General features: G+C 43.5%; 1 long non-coding RNA gene across 1 annotated transcript; it reads right to left on the bottom strand.

Annotated features, from left to right (window-relative positions):
• Nucleotides 1-13,780: 13,780 nt before the first annotated feature.
• On the bottom strand, nucleotides 13,781-15,741 carry LOC309366041. The gene is made up of 2 exons (XR_014166433.1): nucleotides 15,355-15,741; nucleotides 13,781-13,933 (listed from the first exon to the last, which is right to left on the bottom strand). It is a non-coding gene; the product is annotated as an uncharacterized lncRNA (long non-coding RNA).
• Nucleotides 15,742-20,791: the final 5,050 nt, after the last annotated feature.

The following is a 20,791-nucleotide window of genomic DNA, read 5'->3' as shown; positions in this document are numbered from 1 at the left end:
ACCAACGGCCCTGGGAGGGGGCTGGTGTGGGGTGTAATAATTTGTTATTATTTTTTATCATAATCATAATTTATTATTTATACCCCGCCCACCTGGCTGGGTTTCCCCAGCTAAATCTAATATGTTTAAGTTGAAGAATGACAATGGGAGAGTGTGGTAGATCACTGCCAGTTTTTGATATTGGATGGTGGACGTTGGATCTGCCTGCTTTAGGCCATCATTCACCAACCAGGAGCCTTGCAGTTGCAGGACTACAACTCCACAACCCCCCGACCACTGACCATGCTGGCTGGGTTTGATGGGAATTGATGGGATCTCTTATGGAAGGGTGCAGCAGACTTTGTCTGGCAGGCATTTCCCGACTCTTTTCCAGGCAGTCATGCACCTCTCCAGCATGCACTTCCCATTGGATTTGTCACATTCCTCCTTCGATTGTGGTGGGTAAGTTGTTTTAGATGGTTTAGAAGCGTAAGCTTAAGGCAAGAAAGAAAAACATTGGTTCGCTTTGAGTTAGGGCTCCTTGCCAGCTACAGCGTTCTATTTTTTTTAAAAAAATGATATTTATTGAGATTTCAAATAAAAACATATAAACACAAACAACAATAAAAACATACACAAACCAACAAAACAAAAACAAGTATAAATTCAAACCTTCTTTTCTATACCTAATTTCTCCGACCTCCTCACACCTCCCCCTTCTGTATTCTAATTTCATTTATCTTGTCAGCAAATCCATTCCCATATTTTCCATAGTTTTTACAAATTCTATTCTTTTTCCTTAAACAACGCCCCTGTAAACCACTGATTTTTAAACCCATATCTTTCTAGCCTTCATTAATTTTATAATGTTTATTAAGATAGTCTTTAAACTTCTTCCAATCTTCTTCCACTGTCTCTTTGTCCTGGTCTCGGATTCTGTCGGTCATCTCTGCCAGTCCCATGTAGTCTGTCATCTTCATCTGCCATTCTTCCAGGGTGGGTAGATCTGGTGTCTTCCAATACTTTGCAATAAGAATCCTTGCTGCTATAGTAGCATACATAAAAAAAGTTCTATCCTTCTTTAACACCACATGGCTAACCATACCCAGGAGAAAGGCCTCTGGTTTCTACAGGAAGGTATATTTAAATACCTTTTTCATTTTATTATATATCATTTCCCAGAAAGCCTTAATCCTTGGGCATGTCCACCAGAGGTGAAAGAATGTACCTTCACTTTCTTTACATTTCCAGCATTTGTTATCTGATAAGTGGTAATTTTTTGCAAGCTTGACTGGGGTCATGTACCACCTATAAATCATTTTCATAATATTCTCTCTCAAGGCATTACATGCCGTGAATTTCATATCAGTGGTCCACAACCTTTCCCAGTCAGCGAACATAATGTTGTGTCCAATATCTTGTGCCCACTTAATCATAGCTGATTTAACTGTTTCATCCTGTGTATTCCATTTCAACAGCAAGTTATACATTTTTGATAAATTCTTAGTTTTGGATTCTAACAATTCTGTTTCCAGTTTTGATTTTTCCACCTGAAAGCCAATTTTCCTGTCCAACTTATAGACCTCCAGTATTTGATAATAATAAAGCCAGTCTCGCACTTTATCTTTTAGATTCTCAAAGCTGTGCAATTTCCACTTGTTCCCCTCCTGTTCTAAAATTTCACAATATTTTGGCCATTTAACCTCCATATTAAGTTTTTTCAAAGCTTTTGCCTCCATTGGTGACAGCCACCTTGGAGTTTTGTTCTCCAGCAGATCTTTATATTCCAGCTACAGCGTTCTAAGTCCATTCTCTGCTTTCTGCAGGCAATCAGAAGCTGCGCTTTGGTTTCTGAATGTTTTGGAAGTCGAACGGACATCCGAAACAGATTCCGTTCTACTTCCAAAATATGACTGTATAAATGTCCTAGGGTCAATCTTTATAATCCTCAATCTCAAAAACAAGATATCTGTTTATTCTACTTTTAAAAAATAGAAAGAAATGGTTGGTTCAATCTCTCTGAAAAAGGCTTATGGCATCTGTCCAAGATTATGAGCTTTTAGCACCTGAAATAATTTAAATTTCCTTTGTTTGAATTTAAGATTTCATTTGAAACCATGCTCTTTTCCACAAGCCACAACATGACGGAAATGTTAAAAAATAAAACCAAATTATTTTTTTAAACAAAATAATAAAACTTTTTCTTTTAACCCTCCACTCCCCCCCCAAAAAACCCACCCTCACCCTAATCTTTATAATATTTTTTGTCCGTGCAAGACATAGCAAACAGCACTGTTTCTGGGAACTTTGCCATTGGTAAGAAAACCCCTTCCCCGTTATAGCAGCATTGGTGGCTATTTCAGTGCCTGCCACAATCTCAGCAAACTCTGTACAATACCTGAATCCCTTAGCAGGAAGAGGGAAGAAAAGAGGAAAAAAACAGAGATTAAGTAGGAGAACTTCATGTCTGCTTCGAATTGCTGAAAATTCTGAGATTGCACAGAGGAGGGACAGAAGGTGCTCCTTATTTATAGGTCGTCGAACAACAGCAGCCCCTAGAGGGAAAGAGGAGGAGGAGTTTGGGGTAGAGTCATGTAAAGCAGAGGTGGGGCCACATTCCCTTCTGAATGACTTTCTGGGGGCCTCAAGCCAGGGCTGAGTAGGGGCAGAAACAATTATGAGACCCCCGAGCCATCTGAAGTCAGCTCTGTATAGGGACGTTTTGAAATGTTTAATTGTTGTTGTTTAGTCATTTAGTCATGTCCGATTCTTCATGACCCCATGGACCAGAGCACGTCAGGCACTCCTTTCTTCCACTGCCTACCAACTCGTGTTGGTAGCTTTGAGAACACTGTCCAACCATCTCGTCCTCTGTCGTCCAATTCTCCTTGTGCCCTCAATCTTTCTGAACATCAGGGTCTTTTCCAGGGAGTCTTCTCTTCTCATGAGGTGGCCAAATTATTGGAGCCTCAGCTTCAGGATCTGTCCTTCCAGTGAGCACTCTGGGCTGATTTCCTTCTGAATGGCTTGGTTTGATCTTCTTGCAGTCCAAGAAGATGGCAGAAAGTGAGGAGGAATTAAAGAACCTTTTAATGAGGGTGAAAGAGGAGAGCGCATAATATGGTCGGTAGCTCAACATAAAAAAAACTAAGATCATGGCCACTGGTCCCCTCACCTCCTGGCAAGGTAAAAGGTAAAGGTACCCCTGCCCGTACGGGCCAGTCTTGACAGACTCTGGGGTTGTGCGCCCATCTCACTTAAGAGGCCAGGGGCCAGCGCTGTCCGAAGACACTTCCGGGTCACGTGGCCAGCGTGACATCGCTGCTCTGGCGAGCCAGAGCCGCACACGGAAACGCCGTTTACCTTCCCGCTGGTAAGCGGTCCCTATTTATCTACTTGCACCCGGAGGTGCTTTCGAACTGCTAGGTTGGCAGGCGCTGGGACCGAGCAGCGGGAGTGCACCCCGCCACAGGGATTCGAATCACCGACCTTTCGATCGGCAAGTCCTAGGCGCTGAGGCTTTAACCCACAGCGCCACCTGCGTCCCACCTCCTGGCAAAGATCACTGCAGATGGTGACAGACAGCTGTCAGAAAATTAAAAGACGCCTGCTTCTTCGGAGAAAAGCATTGACACACCTAGACAGCATCTTAAAAAGCAGGGACATCACCTTGCCGACAAAGGTCTGTATAATTAAAGCTATGGTTTTCCCAGTATGTATGGAAGTGAGAGCTGGACCATAAGGAAGGCTGATCACCGAAGAATTGATGCTTTTGAATTATGGTGCTGGAGGAGACTCTTGAGAGTCCCACAGACTGCAAGAAGATCAAACCTATCTATTCTGAAGGAAATCAGCCCTGAGTGCTCACTGGAAGGACAGATCCTGAAGCTGAGGCTCCAATACTTTGGCCACCTCATGAGAAGAGAAGACTCCCTGGAAAAGACCCTGATGTTGGGAAAGATGGAGGGCACAAGGAGAAGGGGACAACAGAGGACAAGATGGTTGGACAGTGTTCTTGAAGCTACAAACATGAGTTTGACCAAACTGCGGGGGGCAATGGAAGACAGGAATGCCTGGCATGCTCTGGTCCATGGGGTCACAAAGAGTCAGACATGACTAAATGACTAAATGACTAAACAACAACAACAGCCCAACACCCTGTGGCCAAGATGAATTATGTTCTTCAGGACTTGATTTAAGGCCCTGCCCATAGATGGCAATCTGTAAACATCCCATGAGGAAGCCACTACTAATAGACCATGACATTCAGGATAAGATCTCAGAGATAAGGCGTTCTTTTCAATGTCTGCATATATATGATTTGTGTCTGTGTTTGTGTATTCAAGCATGTTGTTCCTGATCAGTTGAAGACATTTTGAGAGGAAGCCCATTTACTAGATTTTTATCCATTTGGACTAAAACCCATTTGGCCTAAAGAGTTTCGGATGGAGGCTGCAAGGGCTGGTGCTCTGGGGCCCCCAGGTGAGGTACACCTGTCCACACGGTCTGAGGGGCCACTAGCCACCCTCCCTCACATGACCACAACCAAACAAGTGGGCAAGCAGGGGACAAAAGCAGAGGTCACCTGCCCTGGTTACTCACTCAGTAAGAGCAGCTCGAAAGGGAAGCACTTGATGAGGTGGACAAAGGGGAGCATATATTATGACCTGCCACCATTCCTTCAGGAATTGCAGGGAAGAATACATGCCTGCCCCTGTGTACCATTTTGGGGTAGAATAGTGGGGAATGGCTGTAAAGCTGAAATGGGTTTTAAGTGAGGCTGCACTTCAGTGGTAGAGTACAATGTGTGTATGAGGGAAAGGTCCTAAGTTCGCCCTCTGTGTCTGCAGGTAGGGGTCAGATGAGACTCCGGTTTGAAAATCTGGAGAGTTGATACAAGTCCAAGTAAGAATACTTGTAAGAAATGATAAAGTCACCTTTTCACTCAAGGCTGCAGCTGCTGAAAACCTCGGGCATAATGTTGCTTTCATTCACATAAAGATACAGGTAAAGGTAAAAGGTAAGGGACCCCTGGAGGGTTAAGTCAGGTCAAAGGCGACTATGGGGTTGTGGCGCTCATCTCGCTTTCAGGCCGAGGGAGCCGGTGTTTGTCCACAGACAGGTTTCCAGGTCATGTGGTCAGCATGAGAAGACCACTTCTGGCAAGACAGGACACTGTGACGGAAGCCAGATTGTACGGAAATGCCATTTACCTTCCCACCGCAGTGGTTCCTATTTATCTACTTGCACTGACATGCTTTCAAAAGACTAGGTGGGCAGGAGCTGGGACAGAGCAACGGGAGTTCACCCTGTTGTGGGGATTCGAGCCACCAGCCTTCTGATCGGCAAGCCCATGGCGCCACTTACGTTGCTGTGATAAAGATACAAGGCTACAGTTACTAGGCAGCCTCAGACATAAATTTCGCTTTGTGTTTTAGCAATGGGTGCGGGTTCTGTGTCTCTGTGTCTGTATGTGTGTCTCGTGTGTGTGTGTTTGTGTGTGTGGAGAAAGAGGTCAGGTAGTATGGACTCTTCCCTCTGCAGAGGACCAGACTGAAGACTGGAAAATTGAGGAACCGATATAGACATTTATTTGCCTGACCCCTAGCAGCTGGCAGCTGCAGTCGCAAACATTTTGAAGGTATCATGAAAAATCTATAATAATAATAATAATAATAATTTTAAAAAATGAACTTTTTGAGCTATTTTTAAGACTTCTGACATGGGTTGCCATGTGCCTTAATTTTCCTGGATATTGCAGTGATTTTCAGCCAGACAATGCTTCCAGCTGCTGTATTCTGGCCATGTCCAGGGAATTCTGAATGCAGGGCAACTCTATAGCTGCTACAGAGAATGTGAAGTAGCTTAGAAGTAAAAAACTAAGAGCAGTTTATATGGGAACTGAATAAATTTGGTCAGATTTGCCTGACACTCAGCAGATGGCAGCTGTAGTCTCAAACGTTTTGAAGGTACTCTTCAAAATCTCAAATAACAACAATAATAAAATGACGAGGTATAGTAGAAATGTTCTGGCGTGCTCTGGTCCATGGGGTCATGAAGAGTCGGACACGACTAAACGACTAAACAACAATGGTAGAAATAAACAAGTAAGAGCAGTTTATATGCGAACTGAAGAAATTCGGACAGATCTAGGATGGGGTCTTTGAATTTATTTATTGCATAAAATTCATATACTGCTTGATTGTAGAAAACCTCAAAGCAGTCAACTCTCGTGTGACTCCTATACCTGAAGGCAGAGAAGCAAAAGATATTCTCAGCTCCTTGTTACTGAAAACAGAGGGAGCAAGGACAATGACATAAATGTATTTGCTGTTCTGAATGTCGTGTGACATGAACAGGTTACAAGATGCCCGACTTCCCTGTCGCAGGCTAGGCATGAGAAGCAGGTTCAAAATCCTAACTCAGCCATGTGGTTAACTGGGCAATATTTGTTTATGCCTGCATTTTCCAGACTCTCTGGGCTAAAGCTTGCTTGGCCTCTGCCTCTGATGAACCTCGTCATTATTTTGCAGTGATCATGGATGTCAAGAACCCACCACAACTGCCAAAGGGGCATCGGGAGCAACTAGATGGCTTCCTTCACAAGCTACATCTGCATGCCATACTGCCTTCCATTTCGAACGACATCGTTCTCATAGTTTTGTGAGTGCTAGAATGCATATGAGCAAGACTCTCTGTGTTCCATCGAAAATAAATGCACCTGCCCAACCATTTGGCAAAACTGAATATGCCTTTTAAAAGAAGAAGAAGAAGAAGAAGAAGAAGAAGAAGAAGAAGAAGAAGAAGAAGAAGAAGAAGAAGAGGAGGAATAGGGAGGAGTGGTGAGCAAGCTATGACCCTGAGGTCTTGCCCTCAATCACTCAAAATCTTACTCAAGCACTGCTGCGGCTCCTAAAACTCAATGGGGCATTGCATGCAGTCATAAGGTCTAGAAATCCTTTTTAAATGCTGGCTAATAGCACATCTTGTGATTTTTCTATGGTGCTCTGATCCCAAACAGAGACCAGCAGAGGTCGACAGAGCTTGCTGGAGGAAGACATCTGCTGTATCCAACCTGGAGCAATGGAGATTTGGTCACAGCCTTAGCTATTCAACAGATGCATAGCCAATGCCTTGGGGGTAGAGATCCCAGTATGTTTTGAGGGGAGACACTAAGGACTCACCTACACAGCTGTAAATAACACATTTTAAACCTGTTGTAAAGTGCAATATAGAAATGCGACACTAGATGGTGAAAGTCAGCTATGCAAAAGTCACTGCATTTTTCAATTATTTTTTAAAAAATATGTGTGCAGATTTCACCTAAAATAAATATTTTGAGACAATATGCTCAATTTGTTTGAAAATTGTTATTGTTTTTATTAGTTATACCCTGCCCATCTGGCTGTGTTTCTCCAGCTAAATATAATATGTTTAAGTTAAAGAATGACAATGGGAGAGTGTGGTAGATCACTGCCAGTTTTTGATATTGCATGGTGGGTGGCAACCTGTTGTACGTTGGATGTGCCTGCATTAGTCAACCTTTCAGCAACCTGGGACCCTGCAGTTGCAAGACCACAATTCCACACACCCCTGACCACTGACCATGTTGGCTGGGTTTGATGGGAATTGTAGTGGAGGACTGGCAACATCTACCTCAGGGAGTTCCCACGGACGTATGCAGCATTTGCGGTGCGGTGGGCATGTCTCGGTGATTCTTTTCTGGTCGGGCATGCACCTCTCCCGCTTGCACTTCCTTTTGAATTTTTCACATTCTTCATCCGATTGTGGTTCGTGAGATGGTTCAGAAGCGTAAGCTTAAGGCAAGAAAGAAAAACATTGGTTTGCTTCGAGTTAGGGCTCCTTGCCAGCTACAGCGTTCTAAGTCCGTTCTCTGCTTTCTGTAGCCAATCAGAAGCCACGCTTTGGTTTCCGAACATTTTGGAAGTCAAACGGACTTCCCAAACAGATTCCGCTCGACTTACAAGGTACGACTGTATAAATGTCCTAGGGTCGATCTTTATAATCCTCAATCTCAAAAACAAAATATCTGGTTATTCTACTTTTAAAAAATAGAAAGAAATTGTTTTTCAATCTCTCTGAAAAAGGCTTATGGCATCTGTCCAAATTATGAGCTTTTAGCATCTGAAATAATTTAAATTTCCTTTGTTTGAATTTAAGATTTCATTTGAAACCATGCTCTTTTTTCCACAAGCCACAACATGACGGAAATGTTAAGAAATAAAACCAAATCTTTTTTTTAAAACCAAATAATAAAACTTTCTCTTTTAACCCTCCACTCCCCCCCAAAAAAACACACCCTCACCCTAATATTTATAATATTTTTTGTCCGTTCAAGACAGAGCAAACAGCACTGTTTCTGGGAACTTTGCCATTGGTAAGAAAACCCCTTCCCCGTTATAGCAGCATTGTTGGCTATTTCAGTGCCTGCCACAATCTAAGCAAACTCTGTACAATACCTGAATCCCTTAGCAGGAAGAGGGAAGAAAAGAGGAAAAAAACAGAGATCAAGTAGGAGAACTTCATGTCTGCTTCGATTTGCTGGAAATTCTGAGATCACACAGAGGAGGGACAGAAAGTGCTCCTTATTTATAAGTCGTCGAACAACAACAGCCCCTAGAGGGAAAGAGGAGGAGGAGTTTGAGGTACAGTCATGTAAAGCAGAGGTGGGGCCACATTCCCTTCGGAATGACTTTTTGGGGGCCGCAAGCCAGGGCTGAGTAGGGGCAGAAACAGTTATGAGACCCCCGAGCCATCTGAAGTCAGCTCTGTATAGGGAAGTTTTTTAATGTTTAATTGTTGTTGTTGTTTAGTCATTTAGTCATGTCCGATTCTTCGTGACCCCATGGACTAAAGCACGCCAGGCACTCCTGCCTTCCACTGCCTACCAACTCATGTTGGTAGCTTTGAGAACACTGTCCAACCATCTCGTCCTCTGTTGTCCAATTCTCCTTGTGCCCTCAATCTTTCCGAACATCAGGGTCTTTTCCAGGGAGTCTTCTCTTCTCATGAGGTGGCCAAATTATTGGAGCCTCAGCTTCAGGATCTGTCCTTCCAGTGAGCACTCAGGGCTGATTTCCTTCTGAATGGCTCGGTTTGATCTTCTTGCAGTCCAAGAAGATGGCAGAAAGTGAGGAGGAATTAAAGAACCTTTTAATGAGGGTGAAAGAGGAGAGCGCATAATATGGTCTGAAGCTCAACATCAAAAAAAAACTAAGATCATGGCCACTGGTCCCATCACCTCCTGGCAAAGATCACTGCAGATGGTGACAGACAGCAGTCACGAAATTAAAAGACGCCTGCTTCTTGGGAGAAAAGCAATGACAAACCTAGACAGCATCTTAAAAAGCAGAGACATCACCTTGCCGACAAAGGTCTGTATAGTTAAAGCTATTGTTTTCCCAGTAGTGATGTATGGAAGTGACAGCTGGACCATAAAGAAGGCTGATCACCGAAGAATTGATGCTTTTGAATTATGGTGCTGGAGGAGACTCTAGAGAGTCCCATGGACTGCAATAAGATCAAACCTATCTATTCTGAAGGAAATCAGCCCTGAGTGCTCACTGGAAGGACAGATCCTGAAGCTGAGGCTCCAATACTTTGGCCACCTCATGAGAAGAGAAGACTCCCTGGAAAAGACCCTGATGTTGGGAAAGACTGAGGGCACAAGGAGAAGGGGATGACAGAGGACAAGATGGTTGGACAGTGTTCTTGAAGCTACAAACATGAGTTTGGCCAAACTGTGGGGAGCAATGGAAGACAGGAGTGCCTGGCATGCTCTGGTCCATGGGGTCATGAAGAGTCAGATATGAATAAATGAATAAACAACAACAACAGCCCAACACCCTGTGGCCAAGTTGAATTATGTGCTTCAGGATTTGATTTAAGGCCCTGCCCATAGATGACAATCTGTAAACATCCTATGAGGAAGCCACTACTAATAGACCATGACATTCAGTATAAGATCTCAGAGATAAGGTGTTCTTTTCAATGTCTGCATATATATGTGTTTGTGTGTGTGTTTGTGTATTCAAGCATGTTGTTCCTGATCAGGCATTTTGGGAGGAAGCCCATTTACTAGATTTTTATCCATTTGGACTAAAACCCATTTGGCCTAAAGAGCTCCAGAAGGAGGCTGCAAGGGCTGGTGCTCTGGCGCCCAAAGGTGAGGTACACCTGTACACACGGTCTGAGGGGCCACTAGCCACCCTCACCACTAGCCACCACTAGCCATTTTTTAAAACAAAATAATAAAACTTTCTCTTTTAACCCTCAACTCCCCCCCCCAAAAAAACCCACCCTCACCCTAATATTTATAATATTTTTTGTGCGTGCAAGACAGAGCAAACAGCACTGTTTCTGGGAACTGTTCCAGAGTTCTCAGCACTGTTTCTGGGAACTGAAGAGTTCCAGAACGAGACTGCAAGGGCTGGTGCTCTGGGGCCCGCAGGTGAGGCACACCTGTCCACACGGTCCGAGGGTCCGCTAGCCACCCTCCGTCACAGGACCACAACCAAACAGGTGGGCGAGCAGGGGACAAAAGCAGAGGTCAACTGCCCTGGTTACTCACTCAGTAAGAGCAGCTTGAAAGGGAAGGACTTGATGAGGTGGACAAATGGGGGCATATATTATGACCTGCCACCATTCCTTCAGGAATTTCAGGAAAGAAAACATACCTGCCCCTGTGTACCATTTTGGGGTAGAATAGTGGGGAATGGCTGTAAGGCTGAAATGGGTTTTAAGCGAGGCTGCACTTCAGTGGTAGAGTACAATGTTTGTATGAGGGAAAGGTCCTCTGTGTCTGCAGGTAGGGGTCAGATGAGACTCCCGTTTGAAAATCTGGAGAGTTGATACTAGTCCAGGTAAGACAATACTTGTAAGAAACGATAAAGTCGCCTTGTCACGCAAGGTTCCAGCTGCTGAAAACCTCAGGGATAATGTTGCTTTCATTCACATAAAGATACAGGTAAAGGTAAAAGGTAAGGGACCCTTGGAGGGTTAAGTCAGGTCAAAGGCGACTATCGGGTTGCGGTGCTCATCTCGCTTTCAGGCCGTGGGAGCTGCCGTTTGTCCACAGACAGGTTTCTGGGTCATGTGGTCAGCATGAGAAGACCACTTTTAGCAAGATGGGACACTGTGACGGAAGCCAGATTGTACGGAAATGCCATTTACCTTCCCACCACAGTGGTACCTATTTATCTACTTGCACTGACATGCTTTCAAAAGACTAGGTTGGCAAGAGCTGGGACAGAGCAACGGGAGTTCACCCTGTTGTGGGGATTCAAACCACCAGCCTTCTGATCGGCAAGCTCACACTGCCACCTATGTCCATGTGATAAAGATACAAGGCTACAGTTACTAGGCAGCCTCAGACATAAATTTTGCTTTGTGTTTTAGCAACTGATGCGGGTTCTGTTTGTCTATGTCTGTATGATTGTCTCTGCGTCTGTGTGTGTGGAGAAAGAAAGAAAGAGGTCAGTTACAATGGACTCTTCCCTCCCCATCCCACCGAGTTCATATTCTGTTGCAATAGAGCAATCAGGTTTAGGACTGGCTTCTAAGAGGGTGGCTGTTGTGGTTCCGGAGAGTGGGAAATTCAAGGAGAGGGGAAGCTCTCATTTTGCTCTTCATTTGATCGTGGGGGGAAAAATCTTGTGAAAATATATCAGCATTTTTCTGTTTGTGATCTTGCTTAATATACACCACCCACCCAGCAGAATATTTCCACGGCCTGGTCTAAATACTGAAGAGAATGTTGGTTTTCATATTTTTCCGTGGCATAGTTCTTAGGCTAGCAAAGTTTCGGCAGAGAGCACATCTCCTGCAGTTAAAAGTCGTATACTTCCTTGTACTTTCAGTGATTGTATAGAAATCTTTTACTTTTTTGTGTTTTAACTATTGTTTAAGTGTAGTATTATGCAGCCAACTGGTGACAGTCCACCACAGGCTAGGCGCTCCCAATTTAATTAACTTTTTAATCAGAGTAATTGATTGTTTCCTTATTAAAAATTGATAAAATCCTGACCTGTACTGGTATTTTTAACCTCTGTTCTTCACATTTAACAACTTTCTGACTTTTAGAATTCATCTGAAGGCAGTCCTGTATTGGGAAGTTTTTGATGTTTTATTACGTTTCAATTTGTTTTGGAAGTCGCCAGCCAGATGAGTAGGGTATAAATAATAAATTCACCTCCTCCTCCTCCTATTTTTGTCTACATTTCCCTGTAATCTATGTATTTTTTGAACACATTATTTGGTTTAATGGAAGCATCAAATGTACCAAGTAAGCATTCCAACACTAGGATCCCATGAAAACCTGGAGGCTAGACACAGATAAAAATGTATTTAATGTATTTTTGACCTTCTGTTGGAAGCTGCCCAGAGTGGCATGGAAAACCCAGCCAGATAGGTGGGGTAGAAATTATTATTATTATTATTATTATTATTATTATTAATAATAATAATAGTTACTTCAGATTCCCACAAGAGATTCTCTCCATAACGAGCAAGACGTAGTCAGGGAATGTGAGAAGCCTCAATATTGCTTCGCCTTGGGAACCGTGAGTTTGTGTATGAGATCACTTCAGGAAGCAGAACGAGTTAGGCACCTGTGGCGACATGACTGTGTTACCACACAGAATTACACAGCAGATCCTAAGTTCACAGAAGGAAATGGTGAGAAGACTATATATAAAAAGGGGGGTTCAGGTTCAGTCCCCAGTGTCTCTCCAGGTAGGAAAACCTGGCCAGTTATTAGCAGTCAAAGTAGACAATACCAAAATACACAGAAGAAAGCTCTGTTTTGAGATACAGTATGTATAAGGAAGAGCCATATGTTCATATGTTGCTTCATTTCCAGGCCCTGTCTAGGAAAATAAGGAACTATAGGAGAACATATAGTTTCAAGGTTACAGAGTCATAGAATCACAGATTTATAGTGCCGAAACGAACCACAAGAGTCATCTAGGCCAACCATTTGCAATGTTGGAATCTCTCACCCAACATGGGGCTCAAACCCACGGCCCCAAGATTAAAGGGTTACATCCAAGGACTAAGCTGATTTTTTTGTTGAAATGTCTTTCTCTAATGTCCATTGAAAACCATGCATTTCATCATCTAGACTCTTGAAGTCTTGTCTGCCTGTTTTGAAGAAGGTAGTTTGTGGAGGAGATCTTTCTGAGCACATCTATGCATGGGGTGTGTGTGTAAAGAAGCCAAATTGATGCAAAAATGCAGAGGACCAGACTGAAGACTGGAAAAATGAGGAACCGATATAGACATTTATTTGCCTGACCCCCAGCAGATGGCAGCTATAGTCTCAAACACTTTGAAGGTATCATGAAAAAACTCTAATAATAATAATAATAATAATAAATGAACTCTTTGAGCTATTTTTAAGACTTCTGACATGGGTTGCCATGTGCCTTGATTTTCCTGGATATTCCAGAGATTTTCAGCCAGACAATGCTTCCGGCTGCTGTATTCTGGCCATGTCCAGGGAATTCTGAATGCAGGGCAACCCTATAGCTGCTACAGAGAGTGCGAGGTATCTTAGAAGTAAAAAACTAAGAACAGTTTATATGGGAACTGAATAAATTTGGACACATTCGCCTGACCCTCAGCAGATGGCAACTGTAGTCTCAAACGTTTTGAAGGTACTCTTCAAAATCTCAAATAACAACAATAATAAAATGACGAGGTATAGTAGAAATGTTCTGGCGTGCTCTGGTCCATGGGGTCATGAAGAGTCGGACACGACTAAACGACTAAACAACAATGGTAGAAATAAACAAGTAAGAGCAGTTTATATGCGAACTGAAGAAATTCGGACAGATCTAGGAGGGGATCTTTGAATTTATTTATTGCATAAAATTCATATACTGCTTGATTGTAGAAAATCTCAAAGCAGCCAATTCTCGTGCGACTCCATTACCTGAAGGCAGAGAAGCAAAAGATATTCTCAGCTCCTTGTTACTGAAAACAGAGGGAGCAAGGACAATGACATAAATGTATTTACTGTTCTGAATGTCGTGTGACATGAACAGGCTACAAGATGCCCGACTTCCCTGTCGCAGGCTAGGCATGAGAAGCAGGTTCAAAATCCCAACTCAGCCATGTGGTTAACTGGGCAATATTTGTTTATGCCTGCATTTTCCAGACTCTCTGGGCTAAAGAGCTTGCTTGGCCTCTGCCTCTGATGAACCTCGTCATTATTTTGCAGTGATCATGGATGTCAAGAACCCACCACAATTGCCAAAGGGGCATCGGGAGCAACTAGAGGGCTTCCTTCACAAGCTACATCCGCATGCCATACTGCCTTCCATTTCGAACGACATCGCTCTCATAGTTTTGTGAGTGCTAGAATGCATATGGGCAAGACTCTCTGTGTTCCATCGAAAATAAATGCACCTGCCCAACCATTTGGCAAAACTGAATATGCCTTTTAAAAGAAGAAGAAGAAGAAGAGGAAGAAGAAGAAGAAGAAGAGGAATAGGGAGGAGCGGTGAGCAAGCTATGACCCTGAGGTCTTGGCCTCAATCACTCAAAATCTTATTCAAGCACTGCTGCGGCTCCGAAAACTTTATGGGGCATTGCATGCAGTCATAAGGAGTAGAAATCCTTTTTAAATGCTGGCTAATAGCACATCTTGTGATGTTTCTATGGTGCTCTGATCCCAAACAGAGGCCAGCAGAGGTTGACAGAGCTAGATGGAGGAAGACATCTGCTGTATCCAACCTGGAGCAATGGAGATTTGGTCACAGCCTTAGCTATTCAACAGATGCTACATGTAACAGAATATTGTAATGCAAGACTTGCCAGCATAGCCAATGCCTTGGGGGGTAGAGATCCCAGTATCTTTTGAGGGGAGACACTAAGGACTCAGCTACACAGCTGTAAATAAAAGGTTTTAAACCTGTTGTAAAGTGCAATACAGTATACAAATGCGACACCAGATGGTGGAAGTCAGCTATGCAAAATTCACTGCATTTTTCATTTTTTTTAAAAAAAGGATTTTCACAGTGTTTTTTATACGTGTGCAGATTTCACCTAAGATAAATATTATGAGAGAATATGTTCAACAATTTGTTCAAAAATTGTTATTGTTTTTTTACCATAATCATAATTTATTATTTATACCCCGCCCATCTGGCTGGGTTTCGCCAGCTAAATATATGTTTAAGTTGAAGAATGACAATTGGAGAGTGTGTTAGATAACTGGCAGTTTTTGCTTTAGGCCATCTTTCACCAGCCAAGGACTCTGCAGTTGCAATACCACAATTCCACACACCCCTGACCACTGACCATGTTGGCTGGGTTTGATGGGAATTGTAGTGGAAGACTGGCAACATCTACCTCAGCGACCTCTTACAGAGGTCTGCAGCATTTGCGGTGCGGTGGGCATGTCCCGATTTTTTTCCAGCCAGTGTAGCAAAACTCGATCATACACTTCCCTTTGGCTTTGACACATTCGTCATCCGATTGTGGTTCGTGAGATGGTTTAGAAGCGTAAGCTTAAGGCAAGAAAGAAAAACATTGGTTCGCTTTGAGTTAGGGCCTCCTTGCCAGCTACAGCGTTCTACGTCCGTTCTCTGCTTTCTGTAGCCAATCAGAAGCCACGCTTTGGTTTCCGAACAATTTGGAAGTCAAATGGACTTCCCAAACAGATTGCGCTCGACTTCCAAGGTACGACTGTATAAATGTCCTAAGGTCGATCTTTATAATCCTCAATCTCAAAAACAAAATATCTGGTTATTCTACTTTTTAAAGATAGAAAGAAATGGTTTTTCAATCTCTCTGAAAAAGGCTTATGGCATCTGTCCAAGATTATGAGCTTTTAGCACCTGAAATAATTTAAATTTCCTTTGTTTGAATTTAAGATTTCATTTGAAACCATGCTCTTTTCCACAAGCCACAACATGACGGAAATGTTAAGAAATAAAACCAAATCTTTTTTTAAAACCAAATAATAAAACTTTCTCTTTTAACCCTCCACTCCCCCCCCCAAAAAACCACCCTCACCCTAATATTTGTAATATTTTTTGTCCGTGCAAGACAGAGCAAACAGCACTGTTTCTGGGAACTTTGCCATTGGTAAGAAAACCCCTTCCCCGTTATAGCAGCATTGCTGGCTATTTCAGTGCCTGCCACTATTTCAGTGCCTGCCACAATCTAAGCAAACTCTGTACAATACCTGAATCGCTTAGCAGGAAGAGGGAAGAAAAGAGGAAAAAAACAGAGATCAAGTAGGAGAACTTCATGTCTGCTTCGATTTGCTGGAAATTCTGAGATCACACAGAGGAAGGACAGAAGGTGCTCCTTATTTATAGGTCGTCGAACAACAGCAGCCCCTAGAGGGAAAGAGGAGGAGGAGTTTGAGGTACAGTCATGTAAAGCAGAGGTGGGGCCACATTCCCTTCTGAATGACTTTTTGGTGGCCACAAGCCAGGGGTTGGTAGGGGCAGAAACAGTTATGAGACCCCCGAGCCATCTGAAGTCACCTCTGTATAGGGAAGTTTTGAAATGTTTCCTTTTTGTTGTTGGTTAGTCATTTAGTCGTGTCTGACTCTTTGTGACCCCATGGACCAGAGCATGCCAGGCACTCCTGCTTTCCACTGTCTACCAACTCAATTTGGTAGCTTTGAGAACACTGTCCAACCATCTCGTCCTCTGTTGTCCAATTCTCCTTGTGCCCTCAATCTTTCCCAACATCAGAATCTTTTCCAGGGAATCTTCTCTTCTCATGAGGTGGCCAAAGTATTGGAGCCTCAGCTTCAGGATCTGTCCTTCCAGTGAGCACTCAGGGCTGATTCCAGTGAGCACTCAGGGCTGACGCCTGCTTCTTGCGAGAAAAGCAATGACAAACCTAGACAGCATCTTAAAAAGCAGAGACATCACCTTGCCGACAAAGGTCCGTATAGTTAAAGCCATGGTTTTCCCTGTAGAGATGTATGGAAGTGAGAGCTGGACCATAAAGAAGGCTGATCGCCGAAGAATTGATGCTTTTGAATTATGGTGCTGGAGACTCTTGAGAGTCCCATGGACTGCAAGAAGATCAAACCTATCTATTCTGAAGGAAATCAGCCCTGAGTGCTGTCTGGAAGGACAGATCCTGAGGCTGACGCTCCAATACTTTGGCCACCTCATGAGAAGAGAAGACTCCCTGGAAAAGACCCTGATGTTGGGAAAGACTGAGGGTACAAGGAGAAGGGGATGACAGAGGACAAGATGGTTGGACAGTGTTCTTGAAGATACAAACATGAGTTTGACCAAACTGTGGGGAGCAATGGAAGACAGGAGTGCCTGGTGTGCTCTGGTCCATGGGGTCATGAAGAGTCAGACATGACTAAACGACTAAACAACAACAACAGCCCAACACCCTGTGGCCAAGTTGAATTATGTGCTTCAGGATTTGATTTAAGGCCCTGCCCTTAGATGGCAATCTGTAAACATCCCATGAGGAAGCCACTACTAATAGACCATGACATTCAGGATAAGATCTCAGAGATAAGGTCTTCTTTTCAATGTCTGCATATATATGATTTGTGTCTGTGTTTGTGTATTCAAGCATGTTGTTCCTGATCAGTTGAAGACATTTTGAGAGGAAGCCCATTTACTAGATTTTTATCCATTTGGACTAAAACCCATTTGGCCTAAAGAGTTTCGGATGGAGGCTGCAAGGGCTGGTGCTCTGGGGCCCCCAGGTGAGGTACACCTGTCCACACGGTCTGAGGGGCCACTAGCCACCCTCCCTCACATGACCACAACCAAACAGGTGGGCAAGCAGGGGACAAAAGCAAAGGTCACCTGCCCTGGTTACTCACTCAGTAAGAGCAGCTCGAAAGGGAAGCACTTGATGAGACGGACAAATGGGAGCATATATTATGACCTGCCACCATTCCTTCAGGAATTGCAGGGAAGAAAACATGCCTGCCCTGTGTACCATCTTGGGGTAGAATAGTGGTGAATGGCTGTAAAGCTGAAATGGGTTTTAAGCAAGGCTGCACTTCAGTGGTAGAGTACAATGTTTGTATGAGGGAAAGGTCCTAAGTTCGCCCTCTGTGTCTGCAGGTAGGGGTCAGATGAGACTCCCGTTTGAAAATCTGGAGTGTTGATACTAGTCCAAGTAAGACAATACTTGTAAGAAATGATTAAGTCACCTTTTCACTCAAGGCTGTAACTGCTGAAAACCTCAGGCATAATGTTGCTTTCATTCACATAAAGATACAGATAAAGGACCCCTGTCAGGTGAGTCCATCCAAAGGCAACTATGGGGTTAATAATAATAATAATAATAATAATAATAATAATAATAATAATAATAATTTTATTTATATCCCGCCCTCCCCAGCCGAAGCCGGGCTCAGGGTGGCTAACAACAATCAAATATTAAACAGTCAAATAATCACACATTCTAAAAATTTCATTATAAAATTAATTAAAATCAAATTAATGGTTGCAGCTCTCATCTCATTTTCAGGCTGAGGGAGCCAGTGTTTGTCCCCAGACAGTTTTCCAGGTCATGTGACCAGCATGACTAAACTGTTTCTGACACAATGGGACACCATGATGGAAACCAGAGTGCACAAAAACGCTGTTTAACTTGCTGCCACATCAGTACCTATTTATCTACTTGCAATGGTGTGCTTTCAAACTGCTAGGTTGGCAGGAGCTGGGACAGAGCAATAGGAGCTCACCCCGTTGCGGGGATTCGAACCGGCAGGCTTCTGATCAGCAAGCTCACGGCACTACCCACATCCCTGTAATAAAGATACAAGGCTACAGTGACTAGGCAGCCTCAGACATAAATATTGCTTTGTACAAGGACACTAGGCAATCTTAGACAGTTCAGATTAGCAGGCGTCCGCGAGTATAGAACTTGCTGACATCTACTAATGGTCAGGATGTTGGTGTGATAAATACACATGGCTCAGCAAATACAGAGACTGATTCACACTTACCTCCAGGTATTTTTGCTTGGCTTAACAAATAGTTGCATAGGAAATAGACCAAATATGGGAAATAATGAATAATGCTAATAGGGTAATATGGCAGTTGTGATAGGCTGTAAAACTTGTAGTCCCTCGTAGTCCCCACCCAAGGGGGAGATAAGGGAGGGAACCTGTGTTTAGGAAATAGAGAATATAAGCTTTGTTTTACTAACTTTGGGTGTGCCTATTTGCAAGAATGTTTTTGTAATCAATCTACTCTTTGCTGCTTCACCAATTTTGTTCAGTTTTTATTTTGAGGGTCTCAGACCCACTTGTAACAATACTGAACTAATTACAAAACTGGCTGGTACATAAAGCAACATCATGTGGTCATATGCTGCTTCTTTTCCAGCTCTTCTGTCATAGTTGATGTTTGGTGTAGGGTTGGGGAGGCTGTGTCAAGTCCACGAAAGTCCCAACACCTTCATTCCCCCACACCTGTCTTGGATCTGGCTGCTCTTAGCAGTACTTCACTCTTCTTGGCCCTTGCTTCCTCTCATCATGTGACGGTCCCTTGGCGCCCTGTGCTCCTGTAGTCTCTGCTGCACCTTCACCCAGCCCAGGTGGCTCCATCCGCCTCTGTGCTCCAACGTCTCTAGAAAACTTTCTTGTGTCTTGCGCAGAACTTCCTCGAGTCAGCCTTTCCTCATCGGGTTTCATAAGGGAAGCCTGGAGGATCAGGCCATTGGCCCTCCTAGTCTAGCATTCTGTCCTCGCAGTGGTCAGCTAGGTGCCCATGGGAAGTCTGCAAGCTGGACATGAGCTCAACAGAACTCTGCTTCCCTACAATTCCCAGCTACTGGTATTCAGAGGCACAATACCTCTCACAGTGGAGGCACATCACAGCCATCCTGTTGGGTACCCTACTGTTGCTGAAAGACCTACACTGGCTTCCAGTACATTTCCGAGCACAATTCAAAGTGTTGGTGCTGACCTTTAAAGCCCTAAATGGCCTCGGCCCAGTATGCCTGAAGGAGCGTCTCCACCCCCATCATTCTGCCCGGACACTGAGGTCCAACTCCGAGGGTCTTCCGGCAATTCCCTCCCTGCAAGAAGTGAAAGTACAGGGAACCAGGCAGAGGGCCTTCTCGGTAGTTGTGCCTGCCCTGTGGAACACCCTTCCATCAGATGTCAAGGAAATAAACAAGTATCTGACTTTTAGAAGACATCTGAAGGCCGCTTTGTTTAGGGACGTTTTTAATGTTTTATGTTTTATTGTGTTTTTAATATTCTGTTGGGAGCTGCCCAGAGTGACTGGGGAAACCTAGCTGGATGGGTGGGGTATTAATAATAATAATAATAATAATAATAATAGGAGTGACTTCCCCTCCACTTAATTTCACATATATACTGATGGGAATATGCTCCCTGCTTGTAATCCAGATAGACACCTTGGAGTGGTTCTGGAGAACTCAACCCAGTGTTCAATAACTTTGAAAAATGGTAAAGTCGGTGATGGGGGTAAGGGGTTGAAAATATAATGTCAGAACAGTCACTTCAAATACCTTTTTACTTTATTTTAATTTAGTTTAAAGATATTTATGTTTATGTGTGTTTTTTTTAATAAATCAGAAGAAATGGTACAATGTACAGACTTCTGGGACTGCACTGCTAGGCAGATAAAAAGAAGGGCAAAACCTGCGCCTTTTTAAATTGGGTGAGCAGGACAGCAGATGTGTTTCCTGCCTGAAATTTGAACAGGACATCTGTGTGGAAGAGTTTCTAAAAAGCGCTTTGAAATAAAGTTGCTTATTCAGCTGTGGGAACGCACAGAGACGCAGAGACACAAAGAACATAGGTGC

The sequence above is a fragment of the Podarcis melisellensis genome (assembly GCF_964234715.1).
Source record: "Podarcis melisellensis genome assembly, chromosome: 3".
NCBI lineage: Eukaryota > Metazoa > Chordata > Lepidosauria > Squamata > Lacertidae > Podarcis > Podarcis melisellensis.
This window is presented reverse-complemented; position numbering and strand designations above follow the sequence as displayed.